Source organism: Rhincodon typus, chromosome 37 (assembly GCF_021869965.1).
Source record: "Rhincodon typus isolate 14 chromosome 37, sRhiTyp1.1, whole genome shotgun sequence".
Lineage (NCBI taxonomy): Eukaryota > Metazoa > Chordata > Chondrichthyes > Orectolobiformes > Rhincodontidae > Rhincodon > Rhincodon typus.
The window spans coordinates 19,216,903-19,236,972 of NC_063368.1; the positions used below are offsets into that span (position 1 = coordinate 19,216,903).

General features: G+C 40.0%; 1 long non-coding RNA gene across 1 annotated transcript in view; it reads right to left on the reverse strand.

The window, feature by feature from the left end:
- Positions 1 to 3,940: 3,940 nt before the first annotated feature.
- The window catches only part of LOC109937711, a 51,060-nt gene continuing 34,930 nt past the window's right edge, over positions 3,941 to 20,070 (reverse strand). The window contains exons 4-6 of the long non-coding RNA XR_002261606.2: positions 12,252 to 12,320; positions 8,281 to 8,351; positions 3,941 to 5,351 (exon numbers count right to left, since the gene is read on the reverse strand). This is a non-coding gene — a long non-coding RNA (uncharacterized LOC109937711). The remainder of the gene's footprint in view (positions 5,352 to 8,280; positions 8,352 to 12,251; positions 12,321 to 20,070) is intronic.

Sequence of the window (20,070 nt, forward strand, 5' to 3'; positions counted from 1 at the left end):
TTGTACTGAGGTGGTGCAGCCGGAAGGGGAAGAAAACAATCAAGGAGCAGACCAGGATGTTGTAAAGGAAATGGTCTCGTTCAGATCTGAAAAGTGAGAGCAGGATGCATTTTGTACAGCCTGAATTAGAGCCAGCTGTTTGACATCAAGCACTTGGAAACCTTACTCAAGCATGACAAGTTCCCTGCTCCTTTAAAAATTGTAGCAAGACTGGCTAGTGTTTGCTGCATTGTACAAAGCCTTTAAACACTTTTACAGTAAATTTTTTCGTATCAGTGATCTCCTAAGCAAGGAAAAGGGATTGTTTTGTCAATTGTAGCCTGGAAAGAGGCCTATGCAAAATAAGGGTAAAACAATTCTCTCCAGATAGTTACTTGGCTGCTTATGAAAAAGGTTTCAAGTATTCTGTTCCTTTCTAACCTAGGTATTTAATGAGGTGACAAATGAACAACCTCTCCAAGATACTCATCAATTTGCAAATGTTTTCATCCTTCTTAGCTGCACAGGCTACTCATTACTAAACAGTGACAGACTCATCTCTGTCATTCAGTGAACTGTAAGACATCAAGAATTCCAAGTTGAATACCTTTTCCATTTGCATCGGTCAAATGTTTTGTTAAAACAAAAGTTTTGTTAGAAAAATCTAAAATAAAAAACTACTGACAAAGTACAGTACCCAGTAAAAGAGGCTTCATGCCCATCAGGATTATAGGTGGTACAAATACAACATTAAAAAGGCCAGAACAGATATAAACTTCGGAACTTTGGACAGTGGAGAAGTGCTTCCCAAACTTTTTCCCATCATGACGCCATTTTGAGACTTAAAAACTCTAACCGCTCAGTGAGCGATGGGAGAGGCGAAGTAGTACTTGGGGGAGGGTATCAGCCATTGCTGTCATGGAGTTCATTTTTTTCCCTATTTATTCATTCACGGGACGAGGGCATCACTGGCTAGGCAGCATTTATTGCCCATCCCTAATTGCCTAGAGGTCAGTTCAGAGTCAACCACATTGCTGTGGATCTGGAGTCACATGTAGGCTAGACCAGGTAAACCAGATGGGTTTTTCCCCCAACAATCGACAATGGATTCATGGTCATCATTAGACTCTCAATTTCAGATCTTATTGAATTCAAATTCCACCATCTGCCATGGCGACATTCGAACCCAGGTGCCCAGAGCATTATCTGGGTGTCTGGATTAACAGTCCAGCGATAATACCACAAGGCCATCGTCTCCCCAGCTCACAACACCCAAATTTAAACTGGTAACCCCATTATGGATTCTGACCTCCACTTTGAGAAGTTGTGCAGCTGAGGCTGGAATGGGCAGCTTAAAATTTCGATTTTTCACATTGCTGTTACATAATTAACCACCCTCCCTTAGTTTAACACTATCCATCATAGGATCAAATTTTCATCAATAATGCTTGGATGCCAGCTCCTGCTCCAATTCTTTGCATGCAGAGCAATGCCAGAAAGGTCAGTCATCCCAGGGCAGATTTCAGGCTCATAATGAATAGCAGAAAATGCCAAGTGGACTACAGCAGCACTTAATCTTCACGTAGATCACCTCCCAGTCCTCCTCTTCGAATCCTATTAAGATATGCATCTATTCTTTTCTCATTCATATATACTTAATTAGCTTTCTCTTAGATGTCTCCAAAAACTGACCTGCTCTGTTTCCCTCAATTTATGATAAAGGTTTCTGCTGTATTGTTCTTAATTTATTAGTGACCATTTTATTTTGTTTAATTCTCCTACACAAGTTTAAATATTGCATCAGTCTATGTCAATCCTTAGCCTAGAGTGTGGTGATATGTATTGGAGGACTAAGTTATATCAATGGGAATTTACAAAATGCAAAATGAAGAAACATCAGCGAGTTATAATGGTCCAGAACACACTATCTGAAAGGACCGTGAATGCAAATTCAATGGCAATATTCAAAAGGGAATTAATAAATATGCAAAGGGGAAATACATATACTGTTATAAAACTGAGTAGGCCCTTTCAAAGAGCTGGCATGATGGATCAAATGACCCTTCAGAGATGCATCCCTCTATGACTTTTCAAAAGATGCACATATATGAAAATCCGCTTTAATATACGTCAATGCACAACAGCAGTATATCATTTTAAACTGTCAGAATATTTGAACTTTTGAATCTCAGCTGCCAAAACTTACATTTTAAACACACACAGCTTTTAACATCTCATCTAACAAAGAAACATCTGTGACCTCACCTATGCGATTCAAGGCATGGTGCACAGGAGAATTCACTCATCTATTTTAGACAGCATTACACCGGCATAACAGGTTTACTGAGGATAAGGTTTCCCCTGGTTCACTGCTCATTTAGTAATTGAGTGTGGAAGAATGCTCCTTTATTTTTCTTCCCAATGTCTTATCCCTGTAAATGTTGCACCTTTGCAGCTGAGATGATAGAGAGGGAATCATAATTTCTATATTTTTGAATGGGGAATAATGGTTGGGGGTAAAAGTTTCCAGGAAGGGCTATAAATCTCAAGAAAATTGTACAAATATTATAGAGATAAGCAAATAAAAATTAAAATGCTAATTGGAAATTAAGCAGAATTTCTGACTATTCACAGGCGGGTTCACCAATAATTTCAAGGAAAAAACAAGCTAATGTTTCAAATGCAGTCCCTTTGTCAGAAAGATTAGCTGCATTTTTTTTTAAAACAATTTTTTTCAGCCTTTCCAAATTTAATCACCAACACTCATTTAATTTCAATTTAGCTACATATGTATGATTTTTTTTCATAAAAAGATAACATCCTTCCCTGCAGGCTTGCGGCAAGCTCTTTCAGTTTATGCAGTATGGTTTGTTACATCATACACTAATACTTAGCATTAGTTCAGATAAACAGCTGTACTGTATAGAATTTACCATTGGTTGGAGATTTGATTCAAGCAACTACATGTCATTATTCCCTCTGCTCTCTAATGGAAAAAGCACTACGTTACTGTATCACTGGGAATTGGTGCTTTACAAACAACTATTAGCCAATGCTGTAATTGAACCAATGTTAGTTTAGCACACACACCTGCAACAGTCAAGATTTCCAGCTACATATAGGTAATTCAAGGATTCTGTTTGATGAAATTTTACACAAACATAAAAGTAACTGGAGGAGGGATTTGCATCTTTATACGATCCAGGAATAATTCTGTTATATGAAGTAACCTATATGAATAGTCAAATGTCAACAAGTTAGGTAGATTAAAGTAAGTTTATGTAGCAAAGTCCACACTGCTTCTCGGTACTAAACAGGAACAGTGCAAGCACAAGCAGAGCTCTTGGCGGGTTCAAGGAGCATCAGGACATCCTGATAGGGCCTAAAATGGGCAGGAAATGTGAGCATTATTGCAAACCTCAAAATTTGGCAGCTACATGTCAGCGTCTGAGATTGGGGCTTGAATTGCATTGGTGGGGGTGGGGACAATCACAACTTCCCTCTGGTCTTGACCTTCCAATCAACAAAGCCCCAGGAAAATGAGTCAAGAGGCCATAAACATTATGCAAGCCCAGCTCTGTTTCTTCGGGAAAGTCCGGACAATCCAAATCAATGCATCTTCACTCTTTTCTCCTGACCTTTTGCCCACGGGGAAATAAGCATTCTCTCAAAGGCAAAAATAATGAAAATCTAACTTGAAATGGAGAACAACTAGGCAAATCAAATAGTGGTTAAAGTGGTATAAAGATGAGGTTTTACAAGCCATTAGATAGAAGAGTGAAGAGAGTGAGTTATATTGCTCTGAGGCCTTGGAAAGAGTGAGTAGAGTGGGAGACAATTCTGATTCAAATGTTGACAGAGAGAAAATAAACTGAACCCTGAACCAGTTTTACTATAATTTCAATATAATTTTTAATGTAATTATTAATATTTTTCATTTCAATATTATTAATAAAGCCAACAGAATGTCATTTATCATGACGGGAACAGAATACTAAAGTACAAAGTTTACACTTCAGTTACACAGGGCACGAGATTCACATCTGGAGTACTATGTACAGTACCGGTCCCCATATTTAAGGAAGGAAGCAAGTGTATTGGAAAAAGTTCAGACAATGTTTACTAGACTAATACCCAGAATAGGCAGATTTTCTTGGGATTAAATATTGGTCAGGTTAGGCTTGTATCCACTGGAGTTCAGAAGAGCAACAGGTGACTTGATGGAAAAACATAAGATTTATACACAGATGGATTTTGACAGGGTAGATGTGGAGAAGATGCTTCCTCTTATCCAAGAATGTAGAATTAGGGGTCAATGTTTAATCTCTGAGGGTCAAGTGTTTTTGAAACTTTCTTCCTTAAAAAGTGATTGGGTAAATGCAGATAAGCTTGCCATCAGATCAGTCATGATCTTATTGAATGGTAGAGAAAGCCAAATAGGCTGAATGGCCTGCTCCTGCTTCTTGTTTATAACTACACCTGAGACTTATGACATCCATCAGCTGCCATAAGTTCTTGACATAGCACAGCACTCACTCTAGCTTCTTCTCAAGTTGTTTGTCCAAAGCTAGGTTTTTGCTGTGATTTAGCAAACAATCACCAAAGTGTTGAGATTGTTTTTACAAGTATAGCAAGGCAAACAGAACTAAAATCTACCACAGTCAAACAGGGAGGAGTGAAGCTGATGCTTTTGGGATGAAGCTGATCAACAGGCTATCCATCTAGACAAGTGCTGAGCAAACCAGCCCTCCCAGTCTAACTATGGTCACCCACTTTGAGTAATGCAATACAAACCCACTCATTTCTAGACAGAATATGTGCATAAATGACACCATCATTAAAGGTATGAGAGAAGTAGACAAGTCAAACCCTGTCCAAATCCTTGGCACTCTTGGGGGCAGAGATGGGTTCCAACTACTATATTTGAACACAGCTGGCCATTTATGCAGTCCCAATGTGCAAAGACAGCATGAATAAGCAAATTACTACACAAACTTCCATCATACAAATGACAATTATAGCTTCCATATTCAAAATCAACACTGAACTAATCAGGTGCAACAACCTACAATGCATCTAAAACTCTAGTTCACAATGTCCTGGCATTTAAATGGGATTACAAGCTCCAAGGCAGCAAATGGTGAATCTCGTTCCCCGCCCTGCTCTAGCAGGTCTGCTCCTCTGCCTCCATCACTCATCGAGGATTCATGACAGCTTTCAAGCCTCGAAATAGTGTCACAGTCAGAAAAGGTATGGGAAGCATTGCTCTAGCTGGTCCAATCCCAATCAGTCCTGACATCATTTGCAGTAATAAGGTGGCAGGAAGAGCAGAAATCAAACAAATCCCTCAGTAGAAATTCACAGAAAATCACCTTCATGGAATCAATAATATAGATTAAGACATATCTGTATTTGAAAGTTGCTTAAAGGCAGTATACTCAAAGATGACGTACGATCATAAGAATTGGCAGCAGAAGTAGGCTACTTGGCCATGATTTCCTTTTCACAAAACCATATTGATTCAGCCGGATTACCCCGAATTTTCCTAAGTGCCCTGCTAGAATCTGTAATAATGGCATCTAATAGCTTAACATCTGTCAAAGGAAAGTAAGTGACTTGTTAGATTGCAGCTTTGCTTACCTCACTTTATCAATGCATTACATTCAATTTTTTCCCAATCTAATAGAACCTTTTCCATAACTAGAGAATTTTTGAAATTTGATTAATGTATCAACTAACTCGCTAACCACTCTTAAGACCACAGGATTTGATCCGTTAGGATCTAGGAATCCGTCAGCCCATAGCTCCAACAATTTGCTCAGTACCACTTCCTTGGGTGATTGTAATTATCAGGAGTTCCTCCCTCTCTTCCATTTCCTGATATGCAGTTATGTTACTCATACCCTCTGTAGTAAAGACCAATACAAAATACCCGTTCAATTCATTTACTATCTTTTTATTCTCTATCATTAGTTCTCCACACACTGCTACAGGACTGATGCTCACTAATTCTTTTCTAAATAGCCATTAAAACTCTTACTGTTTCACATTTCCCAATAACTTTCTCTTGTACTCTAAATTTTCCCTCAACATTTTAGCCACTCTCTCTCATTGGAATGCAGCTATTCAGTACATTCTGAAATTATTCCTTAAAATGACTGCCACTGCAGCTCTAATGATCTGTCCCTTAACTGCATTTGACAATTCATTTTAGCTATACCTTCACACCATAGTTGTTTCTATTTAAATTTAAAATACAAAGCATGGACCCACTCTCTCCTCCCTCAAATTGACTTTTACATTCAATCATTTGTGCCGCCATTACCTAGGGCACCTTCACTACAAGGTCACAAATTACAATCATTTTCCATAATATCAGGTCTAGAAAAGCCAACTCTCCGGCTGACTCCAGAATGTTATTCTGAAGAACCTTTTTGGCATAATTTCTAGGAACTCATCTAGGTTACCTTTGTCCATTTGACTTTTCTAGTCTATATATTGATTAAAATTTCCTCCAATTCCTGACAACCTACATTACTGAACAAGTAAACAGAGTTTTGAACTAAATAATGGGGACAAAGGACTACCTTCCTGACAAGCTCCCGTTATTTCCTCCTTTACATTCCATCCTACCAGTGATTACTACTGGGGCACATACACCTTTCCCCCAGGTGATTTTTTAATCTTATCATTTCTTCACTCGATCCAAACTTGGTTTCCTAAATTTAGATCATTGCCGCTCTATTGTGCTAATACCATCATTAATTAACAGAGCTACCTCCCTTCCAAAACATTTTCTTAGCTTTTTGTTCTTCCTTAACATGAAACCTTCAATATTTAGATTCTAAACTATAACATGCAGCAGCCATGTCTTGTGACAACAACCAGAGTTTGTTTATTTCTATTTGCACTCAGTTCTGTTTTGTTTCAAATGCTGTTTTTTGATTCAAAGCCTGTGGTTTTGTCTTTTTATTATTTTAGCAACCTCTCACCTCATCTGTTGATTCAATGATCTCTTTCTATCGCAGTCCACTTATCATTTCCCACGTCTGTATCTTTATCTCTTGCCTGGTCTCCACTTTGTGGTTAATTATCACACCATTCAAAATTTCATCCTTTTCCCCATTAGTTAGTTTAAAAACCCTCTCAACTTCCTTAGTAATGTGGCTCACTAGAACACTGAACCCATCAGGGGTATAGACTATCCCATCAACACAGCTTCCCACTTTCCCTCAGACTGATGCCAGTGCTGCAAAATTCGGAACCACTTCTACCGCAGCAGAATTTGGAGAAATGGATGCAAAACTCCAATTTTTTGCCCTACTTCAAATTGCACGCGGCTCAGGTAGCATTCAATCTGACCTACGCATCTCTGCTTCTCAATTTGGTGGCTGGCTCCTCATACCAACTATGCAGAACCTCTTCCCTTGATCTGGTTGTCATTGGTACCTACATGAACCATGAAGGATGGATCAAATTCTGGCACCAGGCAGGCAACACAGCCTTCTGGACTCTCACTCTTTGACACAGAGAATTATTGCTATTTAAATGACGAGGTTGCTCACTCAATTTGATTTGATTACAGTCAGTGTGTTTGGAACAGCTATAAGCCAAGATGATCCTCAAAGAAAGGCCTGATTAAACATCCTAGGATCTCATAGTACTGTGCTATGTTAACTTGATGAAATCACAGTGAATGCAAAGACTCTCCTCTAAGCACCATCAACACAAGCATAATCAGTTAATAGGTTAGACTGGTTGTGTAGAAAAGGGTTCAAGCCATGAGTCTCTTTTCAGTATTTCAACAGTATGTTACCCTATTTATTGTTTATAGAATTAGAGTTTCCATGTATTTCAAGGGTATTAAGACATATGGAGCCAAGGCAGGCAGATAGAGCTACAATAAGGATGTGGCACTGAATGACAGAACAGGGCTGATGGTTTATTCCTATTTCTACATCTCAATACATCACATTTGTCTTAAACAACTGCTCTAAAGGTATATCCTGAACTTTATCCATCTTCCCGGGGAGCTGGTGGGACAGGGATGCTGTACACCTGCCAGCAATGTAAAATTCCCATTGTTGGTCCATACTGTTGGACTGAGAGCCTCAACTAGCCCACATCCAAAAGTAAACTACAAGTCCAACACAAACATTCATGGTGTTAATAAAATTATACTGGCACAAAATGAAACCATCTGAAGAGATGATGCTTTCCTGCTTTACAGGCAGCTTGGGTAGTAAACAATAAGTCATAACCCAACTGCTGACACAGCCACATTGATTATCGATTACTCACTGCTTGCTCTCCTCGATGGGAGATTCAGATGTGTCGTCGTGCTCATCTCGGGTAAAATCCTCACATTCCGCCTATAACAGAAATAAGGAAGTGAATGAGATTAACAGAAGAGCTTTTGCAAAATTTATACACATCATTTTAAATTTTATATGCTTCATTACCATCTGTGAATCACCTTCAATCTAGATTGCAGCATTTGAGCTTCTCTCATTGCCCTTCACACAGTTTAGCCTGTTCATAAAAGGATCAGATTTGCTGTTTTTCTCAGTAACTTTTCTAACACAAAGAACTTCTGAAGTTTGATTCATCAATGGCCTATTCTTCTTAATAACACTGTTGTGTTTCCACTTTGTAGGAAGTTTTTAAAAAATTAAAGCAAACAGCTGTATTTTACTGTATCTAGATGCACATTCCAAAATCAAGATCACTGCTTGGTTCAGGGGCATTGCTGCAATCCTAGTTACTGAACTCCTGTCTTGTTATAAAAAGCATTCTCCATCTCATTCAAGAACTGCTATATAACTACGGATATGTAGGAATGTTCAATTTATAAATAGAGACGTCGAGTACAAAAGCAAAGAAATTATGAAGAACAGCAATACACTGGCTCAGCATCAACTAGTGTCTCCAATTCCAGGCACTGCACTCTGCAAAGGACATGATTTTGGAGAAGGTGCAAAACAGATTTATGAGAACGGCTCCAGATAGGAGGGTCTTCAGTCCCATGAATCGACTGTAGAAACTAGAACTATTCTCATTAAAAAGATGATGGGGAAGAGATTGCAAGGCATTTCTCGACATCGTGAAAAGTCTAGAGATAGAAACTCTTCCCAATGGTGTAAGAATTGGGAATAAGAGGACATTAATTTAAGGGAGCGTGGCAAAAGGATAAACAACAATACGAGCAGAACCATTTTTATGCAGCAGTTGGTTAGGATCTGGAATGCAGTACTTGAAAGGCTGAAACATGCAGATTCAATCAAGGCTCTAAAAAGGAAATTGGTTAAGCATATGAAGTGAAAAATATTATAGGCTACAGGGAAATGGCAGTGGAGTAAAAGTAGCTGCTTGCTCTTGCATAGAGTTAGCATAGATTTGAGAAGCCAAATTGCTTCCTTCTCTGTTGTAACCATTCTATGATTCTCATCAGAATCTGTCACAACCTCAAATATTTACATATACTCTTCAATGCAATTAAACATCTCAAGGCACTACTCAAGACAAAATAATACAAAGAAGGCCAGTGAGCCACAAAAGGTCAAAAGGAGGTACACTGAAGAAATGTCTTAAAAGGAAAACAAGTTCAAGGGCAGAGACAGACGTAGGAAGGGAATTCCAGAGTTTGGGCACAGAAAACTGAAATCCCAACCACTTGTGGTGGAGAAATTACAATTGAGAATGCACGAAAAGGCAGAGTTAAAGAGGCAGATATCGCAGAGTCACGGCTCTGAAAGATATTACAGAAATAGGGAAGGACAAGGTCATGGAAGGATTTGAAAACAAGAAAGTAAATTTTACAGTCAAGATGTTGTTTAACCTGGAGCTAACGTAGGGCAGTGAACACAGTGATAACAGCAAACTAGGATAATTACATCCAACGATTATTCTTAAGATGTGAAAGAATTGGTAAACTGGCCAATATTCGTCACTGAACTAACACCAGAACTAGCCAAAACGTTTGCCTATAAACAGTGTTGTTTGATGCCAAGCTGTGAATCATTAGATAACTGACTTACAAAATACCTATTTTAGCAGTGTGGACTAACGTATTCCTCTGCAGCCAATGTTTAAGATCTATTCACAAACTTTACTAACAGAACAGAGGCGGTGGATTGGAACAACACGAGACATAATTTCAGTATGGTTGGGAATTTTAAACTATAATTGTGCTTTGCACAGTCACAGGGAAAGTTTAAAAAGAAAAGCATGAAATCAACAGCGCAGGCCAGCTATAGTAATCTGGATTTCCTATTTACCTTAGAGGCACTACAAAACATTTTAGTTGTATGTTAAAAAAAACTAGGATGGACACATTGGATTCTCTATCATACACAATTTATTTCCAACTGAAATTACATTTACAACAGAAACGGTGTAGAAGGCTATTAGTAAACTTGCAGTCAGTCATGGAAGAGTTATGAAGCAAGAAAGTAAATAATCCTAAACTTCCAATGACCCAAAATGCACACAAATTCATAAAACTTCTCATGTGAAGACTTTCCCGTTAGGTGACATCTTCCAGCTGCTTATATTCATGGCCAGCATTAGGATTTCACCCCTTCACAACAAACCCTTTCTCCTGCTGATCCCTACTGATCACAAGTCCCAGTGGCAAACAGGGTGACAAGTTATATTGCACTTGCACTGGTCTCAGTAAATAAACTGCCAGCTTAATGACAGAAATGATGTCTTCATATCTTAGCAAATCTGTTAATTTTACTTCAGGGCCTTTTATTTTAAATGGCCTTGTGACCTCAATTCACTTGCCAAATATAGCTCCAGCACAGAACAAAGCTGTGAAGCTGCAGCTATAGACTGAGTTTATTTAACAAGCATAGACAATTTAGTTCAGAATAACATCTCTCCAGCAAGAGAATGCCAGCCACCTGTCGGTCCCCAAGTACAAATGAGTATAACTTAAGTGTTAAAAATATTGTTAATCTTAGCATTTTGAAAACTCAACCCTTCCACCTCTTTGCATTTTACAGTCTACAACCAAGAAGAAAATACGACACATGTTTAATGTAGGTTCAAAGGTTTGTTCAGAGGCCATAATGATATACCTCAAGCCTGATAACTTGATGAAGGTATTCAAATCACAAGAGCAGCAGGCACTGCATACTTGCGCTAGAAGTACAACAGCTGTTGCCACTACATCTCACTATTCTAGCCAAGACAGACCGACCAGAGAGAAAAAGTTATACCTAAAGTTAGCAGTTTATGGGATACTGTCCAAGATTGATGTCAGCTGAAGCTCTACCCCTTGAGGAATCATGGAATCCCTACAATGTGGAAACAGGCCATTCGGCCCAACAAGTCCACACCGACCCTCTGAAGAGCATCCCACCGAGACCCATTTCCCTTACCCTTGATTTCCCATGTCTAACCCACCTAACCTAAACATCCCCAGGCACTATGGGCAATTTAGCATGGCCAATCCACCTAGCCTGCACATCTTTGGACTGTGGGAGGAAACCGGAGCATCTAGAGAAAACCCATGCAGACACAGGGAGAATGTGCAAACTCCACACAGACAGTCGCCCAAGGCTGGAATCAAACCCAGGTCCCTAGCGCTGTGAGGCAGCAGTGCTAACCTCTGAGCCATCATGCCGCCCATGATGATCTTAACACTTTAAAAAAAGACTGATACAACTGCAATTTCCAACTGCATTCTTTGGCCCACTGATCCCTAGCAACCTAGCCTTCAAATACATCCCTCCCTTGAGCACTCCATCTCATTTGTACTTAGTTCTTAGTCACTAAGTTATCCTATTTGAATTTCAGGGAGCTTGGACATTCTTAGAGCTGTTACCTCATCAGCAGTCAAGTCCTAAATTAGAATACTAATTATTTATTGCATTATGTAGATTAACAGGCACCTGAATTGAAGCTTTAAATATTGCTGAGTTGGTATATTTCCAGCAGCCACAAAGACAAAAGCAAGGACATCTTGCACTGGGAGATGAATTAGATTAGAGAAAATCCACAACCTCATGGTACCTACCCAATTTCACCAACCTCTTATTTTACCTGTAGCCAGTTTCAAGAAACATGTTATTAAAGCCATAAGGTACATCATGCCAATATGTGGTTTTGTACAAGAAAAGAAACAAAAAACGGCATGAAAGCTGAAATCTATTCCAAACTTTAGAAAGTAATAACATAACAACAGAATTGAGCTAACTACTGGAATTTCATTTTCCCGGAAAGAAAAGCTGCAAGTATAGGCACAAGAAGGGAATATATCCTACCCGAATCTCCGCCTTGACATTCTGTTCCTTGGTCAATATGTGCAGCTCCTCTGCCATCTTCTCCATCTCCTGGAAACAGAAAAATATTGGTCATTTCAGATTGTCCAGACAGTAAATTAAAGACCGGAGCCCATAAGTAGTTCGGCAGCAAGGTGCAAGAGTTGGGTCAGTCAGGTATGTCATTGTAGGGAGTGATTATAGGCAAGGAAAAGGAAGAGAGAAATAGAAGTGAGAAAATAAACGTGTGGAAAATGGAAATAAGAGAAAAACTGAGGGGACAGACAGGAAAATGGAAATGAGAGAAAAATTATGAAGGGACAGACAGAGGAAAATGATGAAAGATAAAGCCAAAGAAAGAGAAAAAGCAAAGATATGGCAGCAACTACAAAACACTGGAACATCATTAGATACTAAAATAGACAAAAAGTGGGTGAAGGGACCAACTCTACAGATCCAAGATGCATTGTATTCGAGTTTAATTATGGACAGGACTTGTATACCAGAGGAATCTATTGTAAGTGAACGGTGAGTGCCAAATCTTACAATGTCAGTTTGGTTCAATTGCTAGAAATTTCATGAATCAGAAGGATTACAAGATCTGGTCAACATCAGTCTTGAACAATAGTTGGCAAGTAACATTTACATTACATGAGTAACCCATTATGCCCATCTCAAAAAAAGACAGGACATAGCCTTCTATCCTTGAAATTCAATGAATTGCCATGGTTAGATCTAAGGTTTTAGAGTAGATTTGTAGCTTGGGTTGTGGATGCTGTGGTTGGTTAGCTCAGCAAGCTGGTTTGCTATTCTGCAGACGTTTCATTACCCTGCTGGGTAACATCATCAGTGCAGCCTCCGATGAAGCGCTGTTGTGTTTTCCCACCTGTCATTTAAACTCTGGTGTCCGTTGAGCTGGATTACCTCACTTCCGGTTTTCCTTCACAATGGAGTGTATTTAGCTCTCTGTGTATATTGATGGCTTTCTTAGTGGAGAACCAGGTCTCTAGGAATTCCCATGCTTGTCTCTGCTTCGCCTGTCCCAGGATCCTGGTGTTGTCCCAATCGAATTGGTGGTTTTCCTCATCCATGTGGATGGAGATGAGTGAATATTGGTCATGTCTTTTTGTTGCCAGTTGATGTTCGTGTACTCCTGTGGTTAATTTCCTTCCTGTCTGTCCAATGTAATGTTTGTCGCAGTCTTTGCAGCGAATCTTGTACATGACATTGGTCCTGTCCATAGTGGGTAGTGGGTCTTTAGTTCGGGTTAGCAGTTGGCGTAGGGATGATGTGGGTTTGTGTGCTACTCTGATGCCCCAGTCAGAAGATGCCTATTACACAAACGACACCAGGAGGATACTACACGCCCCGACACACTCATCACGCTACCTTACATCAAGAATACATCTGAACTGACCACAATACTCCTACGACCACTGGGCATCAGAGTAGCACACAAACTCACATCAACCCTACACCAAAAACCCACTACCTGCTATGGACAGGACCAATTTGCACAGCGAATATAGGAAGTTAGACAAGAGGTTAAAAAGCAGAACCTCAAATGGTAACAATCTCTGGATTACTCCCAGTGCTACATGCTAGTAGCAGTAGGAATAGGAAGATAGGGCAGATAAATGAGTGGCTGAGGAGTTGGCGCAGGGGGCAAAGTTTCAGATTTTTGGATCATTAGGATCTCTTCTGGGGCAGAAGAGAAGTGTTCAAAAGAGATGGATTTCACTTGAACTGGAGAGGGGCTAATATCCTGGCATGGAGATTTGCTAGTTCTGTTCAGGAGTCTTTAAACTAGTAGGGAGGGAGGGTGGGGGATCCTAAGTAGTGAGAATAGAGAAACAGAGGAGGATGGTTCTGAAGTTAAGGAGGGCAAATTAATTAGAAAAGGCAGGCAACACCAAGTCAGAGAATGAGGTAACTCTGAAGAATTAAACTAAATTTATTTCAAATGCAAAGGGTCTTACAGGTAAGGCAGATGAACTCAGGATATGTATGAAAATATTGGACTGGTACATCATAGCTATTACAGAAACATGACTGAGGGAGGGACAGGACTGGCAGCTCAATATTCCGGGATTTAGATGTTTATAGATAGATAGAAAGGGAGGCGAGAGAAGAGAGGGAGTGGTGTTTTGGATTAGGGAAAGTACATTTGAGGGATCATCCAGTGAAGCTATGGGTGGAATTCAGAAATAAGAAGCCATTGAACACACTGATCAGATTGTACTGAAAAGATGCTACTAGTATATTAAAGAACAACTAGGGAGAGAACAGGACCTCTTAAAAGGTCATTTATACGTTGAACCACAGGAGATGGGAGAAATACTAAAGAAATATTTCGCAACAGTTTTTTTTTACTGTGGGGAAAGACATGGAAGCTAGGGAACTCGAGGAAATGAATATTAATGTCTTGAAAATAGACCACATTAAGATCTCCAATAGCACCACCTCTGTAAAAAACATCAAGGTTGAATAAATTTCCAGGACCTGATCAAGTGCATCCCAAAACATTGTGGAAAGTCAGGAAAGAAATTGTGGGGACTCTAGCAGAGATATTGTATCATCCATAGCTACGGAGGAGGTGGCAGAGAACCGGAGGGTGGCTAATAGAATAGAATCATCGAATCACTACAGTCTGGAAACAGGTCATTCGGCCCAACAAGTCCACAGCGACTCTCCGGAAAGCATCTCACCCAGGCTCATCCACCCTCTACCGTATCCCTGTAACCCTACATTTCCCATGGCTAATCCAACTAACCTACACATTATGGGCAATTTAGCATGGTCAATCCACCTAAACTGCACATCTTTGGACTGTAGAGGAAATCTGAGTACCCAGAGGAAACCGATGCAGACATGAGGGGGAAATATGCAAGCTCCACACATACAGTTGCTCAAAACTGGAATTGAACCCAGGTCCCTGGCGCTGAGAGGCAGCAGTGCTAACCACTGAGCCACTATGTCATCCCTATGTTGTGCCATTATTTAAGAAAGGCTATAAGGAGAAACCTGGGAACTACAGACCAGTGAGTCATAAAACATAGAACAGTACAGGCCCATCGGCCCACGATGTTGCGCCGACCTATTACAGTCTGACATCAGTGGTGGGTAAGTTGTTGGAGGGGATTCTGAGAGATCGGATTTACATGCATTTGGAGAGGCAAGGACTGATTAGGGATAGTCAGCATGGCTTTGTGCATAGGAAATGGAGTCTCACAAACTTAATTGAGTTTTTTTGAGGATGTAACCAAACAGATTGATGAGGGCAGAACGGGTGACATTGTCTACTTGGACTTTAGTAAAGACTTTGACGAGGTTTCGCATGGTAAACTGATTAGTAAAGTTAGATGACATGGGATTCAGGGAGAGCTTGTCAACTGGATACAAAATCGGCTTGACTGTAGGAGACAGAGGGTGGTACTGGAGGAGGATTTTTTTTGAACTGGAGGCCTGTGACCAGCAATGTTCTACAGGGATCGTAGTGGATCCACTGTTGTTTGTCGTCATTTCTATAAATTATTTGGATGAGAATTTAGGAGAAAGAGTTAGTAAGTTTGCAGATGACATTGAGATTGGTAGTATAGTCAACAGTGAAAAAGGTTATTTAAGATTACAAAAGGAATCTTGATCAATTGGGCCAGTGGGCTGAGCAGTAGCAGAGGGAATTTAGTTTGGTAAAGCAAACAAGAACAGGGCTTATACGGTTAATGGTAGGGCGCCAGCAGTGTTGACGAATAGAGATCTAGCGGTTCAGGTACATAGTTCTTTGAAAGGTGCATCACAGGTAGACAAAATGGTTAAGATACTTAGCATGCTTGCCTTCATTGCTCAGACCTTTGAGCATAGGAGTTGGTACATCATATTGTGTTCGTACAGGATGTTTGTGAGGCCACTTTTGGAGGACTGTTTACAGTTCTGGTCATTCTGCTGTAGGAAGGATATCATTAAATTGGAGAGGGTTCAGAAAAAAATTTACCAGGATGTTGCTGGGAACGGAGGGGATCAATTATAAGGAGAGGCTGGGACTCTCCCTCCCTCCCCCTCAATGCCAGGCAAGTGTTAGTGGGAAAGCATTTTGGGTAGTGACAATAGCACAATAAGACATCAGGCACCTATGGAAAAGGATAAAGACGGCCAGGAAACAGAAGGTCCTGAACTGAGGGAGGTGACTTTATTATGTCAAGACAGATGTGGACAAAGTGCAGTAGGAGCAGCTACTTTAAAGAAAAAGTACAGAGCACTGGGGGGTCATTCAAAAAAGGAACAAGTGAGATTGCAGGGCCAACATGGTCCCATAAAGGTGAAGAGTGGGACAAGTCCAGAGAATCCAGAAGGTCGAGAAATGTCAGGATTAGAGAAGGAATAAAGGGAAGCCAATGGTAAATACAGAGGGATCAAAGGGTGGAAGCCCTAGGGACGTCTAGGAAGTGCAGCAGGTTGCTTTAAAAAAGAAATTAGGAGAGGGGGAATGAGTAAACTCTGGCAGGTAAAATAAAGGCAAATTCAAAAGATGTTTTACACGTATATGAGGAGTAAAAGTCTAACATTAATGGTAAGGAAACTTTTGAAAATATTGAGAGGTACATAATTAATTGCTACTTGAAGAGGCAAGGATGAATTTTGGATAATCAGCATGGTTTCATCAGGGAGAGATCATGTCCCACAGGTTTGACTCAATTTTAAAGACGCAACTACATGTGTAAATGAAGGTAGTGCAGATGCTGTAGTCTAAATGGACTTCAGTAAGGTACTTGACAAAGTTTGAAGGGAAGACTGGTCCAGAAGATAGATAGCCTATGGAATCGGGGTGGGGGGAAACTGGGCAAATTGGATCCAAAATTGGCTTAGCAGCAGGAAGCAAAGGGTGATGGTTGATGTTTCTGTAACTGGAAGCCTGTACGGTAGTGTATTGCATGCTTCAGTGCAGTTTGCAGTGTACATTAATGATCTAGACACAAATGCAATAGGTTTTATTGGTAAATTCACAGACAACAGTAAATAGAAAGGAGGAAAGCCTTAGACTACAGATTGAAAGAAAGAGACTGGAGGGGCAGATGGGTAGAACAATGGCACGCTTGAAAAAAGTGCGAGGTAATGTATTTTGGAAAGATTGGCAAGGTAAGGTAGCAGACAATGAACGGTGGGACCTTGGGAGAAACAGAGGATCAGAGGAATCTTGGTCCACATGACCACAGAACTTTGAAGGCAACAGGACAACTGGACAAGGTAGTGAAGGCAGCATACGGGAATTTGCCTCTATTATTTAAAGCACTGAATACAAGCGCAGGTATGTTATGATGGAGCTGTACGAGATTAGTTAGGTCACAGCTGAAGTACTTGTGCAGTTCTGGTCATCACACATCAGGATGGATGTGATTACACTAGACTGTGTACAGAAGAGATTCATCAGAATGTTGCCTGGACTGTTTCAGCTATGAAAAAAGACCAGATGGACTTGGGTTACTTTCCTTAGAGCAGAACAAGCTTAGGGGAACTTGATTGTGATCTACAAAATTTACGAGGGTAGATATGGTACATATGAAGAAACCTCCCTCCTTAGCAGAGTAGTCAATAACAGAGAGGCATAGATATAAGGTAAGGGTTAGGATGATTTGAGAGGATTTTAAATAAAAATGTTCACTGTCTGAAAGTGCAGCATAAGCAGAAACCATCACATCTAAGTAGTATTTAGATAAACACTTCAAATGCTATAATATACAAGCCTATGGGCCAGTCGTTGGAAAAAGGGGTTAGAGTTGATAGCTGCTTGATAACTGGAACAGACACTATACGCCAAGAACACTTTTTCATGCTGTTTGATTCAATCACTCAATAATTTACCTTAAAAAGCATTTTCAAACCTGTGACCCCTATTACCTAGATGGGCAAGGGCAGCACATGCATGTTGCACACCACCACCTGCACATTCCCATTTACACAAGCCACATACCATCCAGACTTGGAACTGGATCACAGCTCCCTCACTGTCACTGGATCCAAATCTTAGATCAAAAGTTCAGCTAGGAAGGGAGTTCCAACTACATGACAAACTGCAACAGTTCAAGGCAGCAGCTCGTCAGCACCTTCTCAAAAGAAATTACGTTTGGGCAATAAACATTAACCTAGCCAGCAAGATCTGGAGTATGGTTTAAATACACAACTTCTAAAGATTTCTTTCACAGGATGCCTCCTGCGAAAGAAATTTTTGAAAATTGGGGATTTAAATCAACCTCAGATCTCGAATATGCAATCTAGACTACACTACAGCACATTACAGAGTGTTGAATTGTTATGGGATCATTTACAGAAAGACATAAGACATTAACTTCAGATTTAGGAATTAAAAACCCTACAATATTATAACATGAAGCATGGCATCCATCAAACGGCCAGAGCAAAATCATACCTCATCTAATACCCCAAAAAAGCTTCATTTGGTTGTTCAGATCATTGCTGATGCCAAGATCTTTCTGCACATAAAAGGTCTACCATATAATCTTTTGTTTATTGCAACTTTTAATCATGTCACCATTGGGAGTAAAGCCTGGGCCCAAAACTATGGAGTTTCATCCTAAAACCTCTCCATCTCCGCCTTCACTTTTAAGGCTCTCCTTAAAACCTCCTTTTTGACCAAGATTTTGGGCACTGGTCCTAATAGCTACATCTGTGGCTTGGTACATTTATTTCACTCTGCTGTGAAACACAATTTATGATATATACTAATACATTGGACTTGCTTGTTAAAGGGACACTACAAATTAAAGTTGTTGTTGCAGATTAGCATATTAAAGTTATTGACTGCAGATGGAAAACTTCAAGATGCCTGGAAATGTGGAGGAGGGAGGCTCAAATGAAGCATTCAAGAAGACATTGGATGATTATTTGGGTAGAAAAGGATGTGCATGGATATGGGAAAAAAGCAGGAGATTGATACTAGAATTAATTCAAACATGATGGGCCAATGGCCTCCATCTGTACCGAACAATTCTGTGGTCCTATGATGTAATTATATATAAGTTCAGAAGTCACAATACCAGGTTATGGTCCAAAAGGTTTATTTGAAATTGCAAGCTTTTGCAGCACTGCTCCTTTGTCACTTAACGAAGGAGCAGCGCTCCGAAAGCTTGCGATTTCAAATAAACCTGTGAGACCATAACCTGGTATCATATAACTTCTGACCTTGTCCACCCCAGTCAAACACAGGCACCTCCACATCATAATTATATATAGACAGCTACTTACTATTCAGCGCCATTAACTAGAAACAACAGCGAACAAATAGTCTAAAGTCAGCCAGAGAACAGCATATTACAAGTGGTTACAGGATTCTTTAAATGTAGGAAAAATAAAACTCTCATTGATCTCACCCAATGGAAAATACGTGTGCGGACCAGAAATACGATGATCAGCAGATTCAGCTCTGACTGTCCCATAATTAAAAAAAAAGGTCAGTAGCATTTACTCTCCAGGCTCAGATCTGTCAAATGAACACTTACATGTGGGACCTGTAGGTGCCCAAAACACTAGCAAGAGTCAACAACTTAGAAGAGCAAAAAAAAAATGGTAAACAAACAAATTTATGTACAACATAGAGGGGGTGGCAGGCATTCTGGAAGGAGAATGCAAAAGATTGTAAAACAAAAAAAAAACTCTCAACAAATGCAGCAATACTGATGAGAAACAGCGAATTGGTGGGAGAAGGATACTGCTGTGGAGGTTTATCACCAGCAGATTTTTATACAAGCAGCCCGGTTTTGAAGTGAACTGTTTGCAAATTTCTCAAAAACAACCTACTTCACCAGAGCAA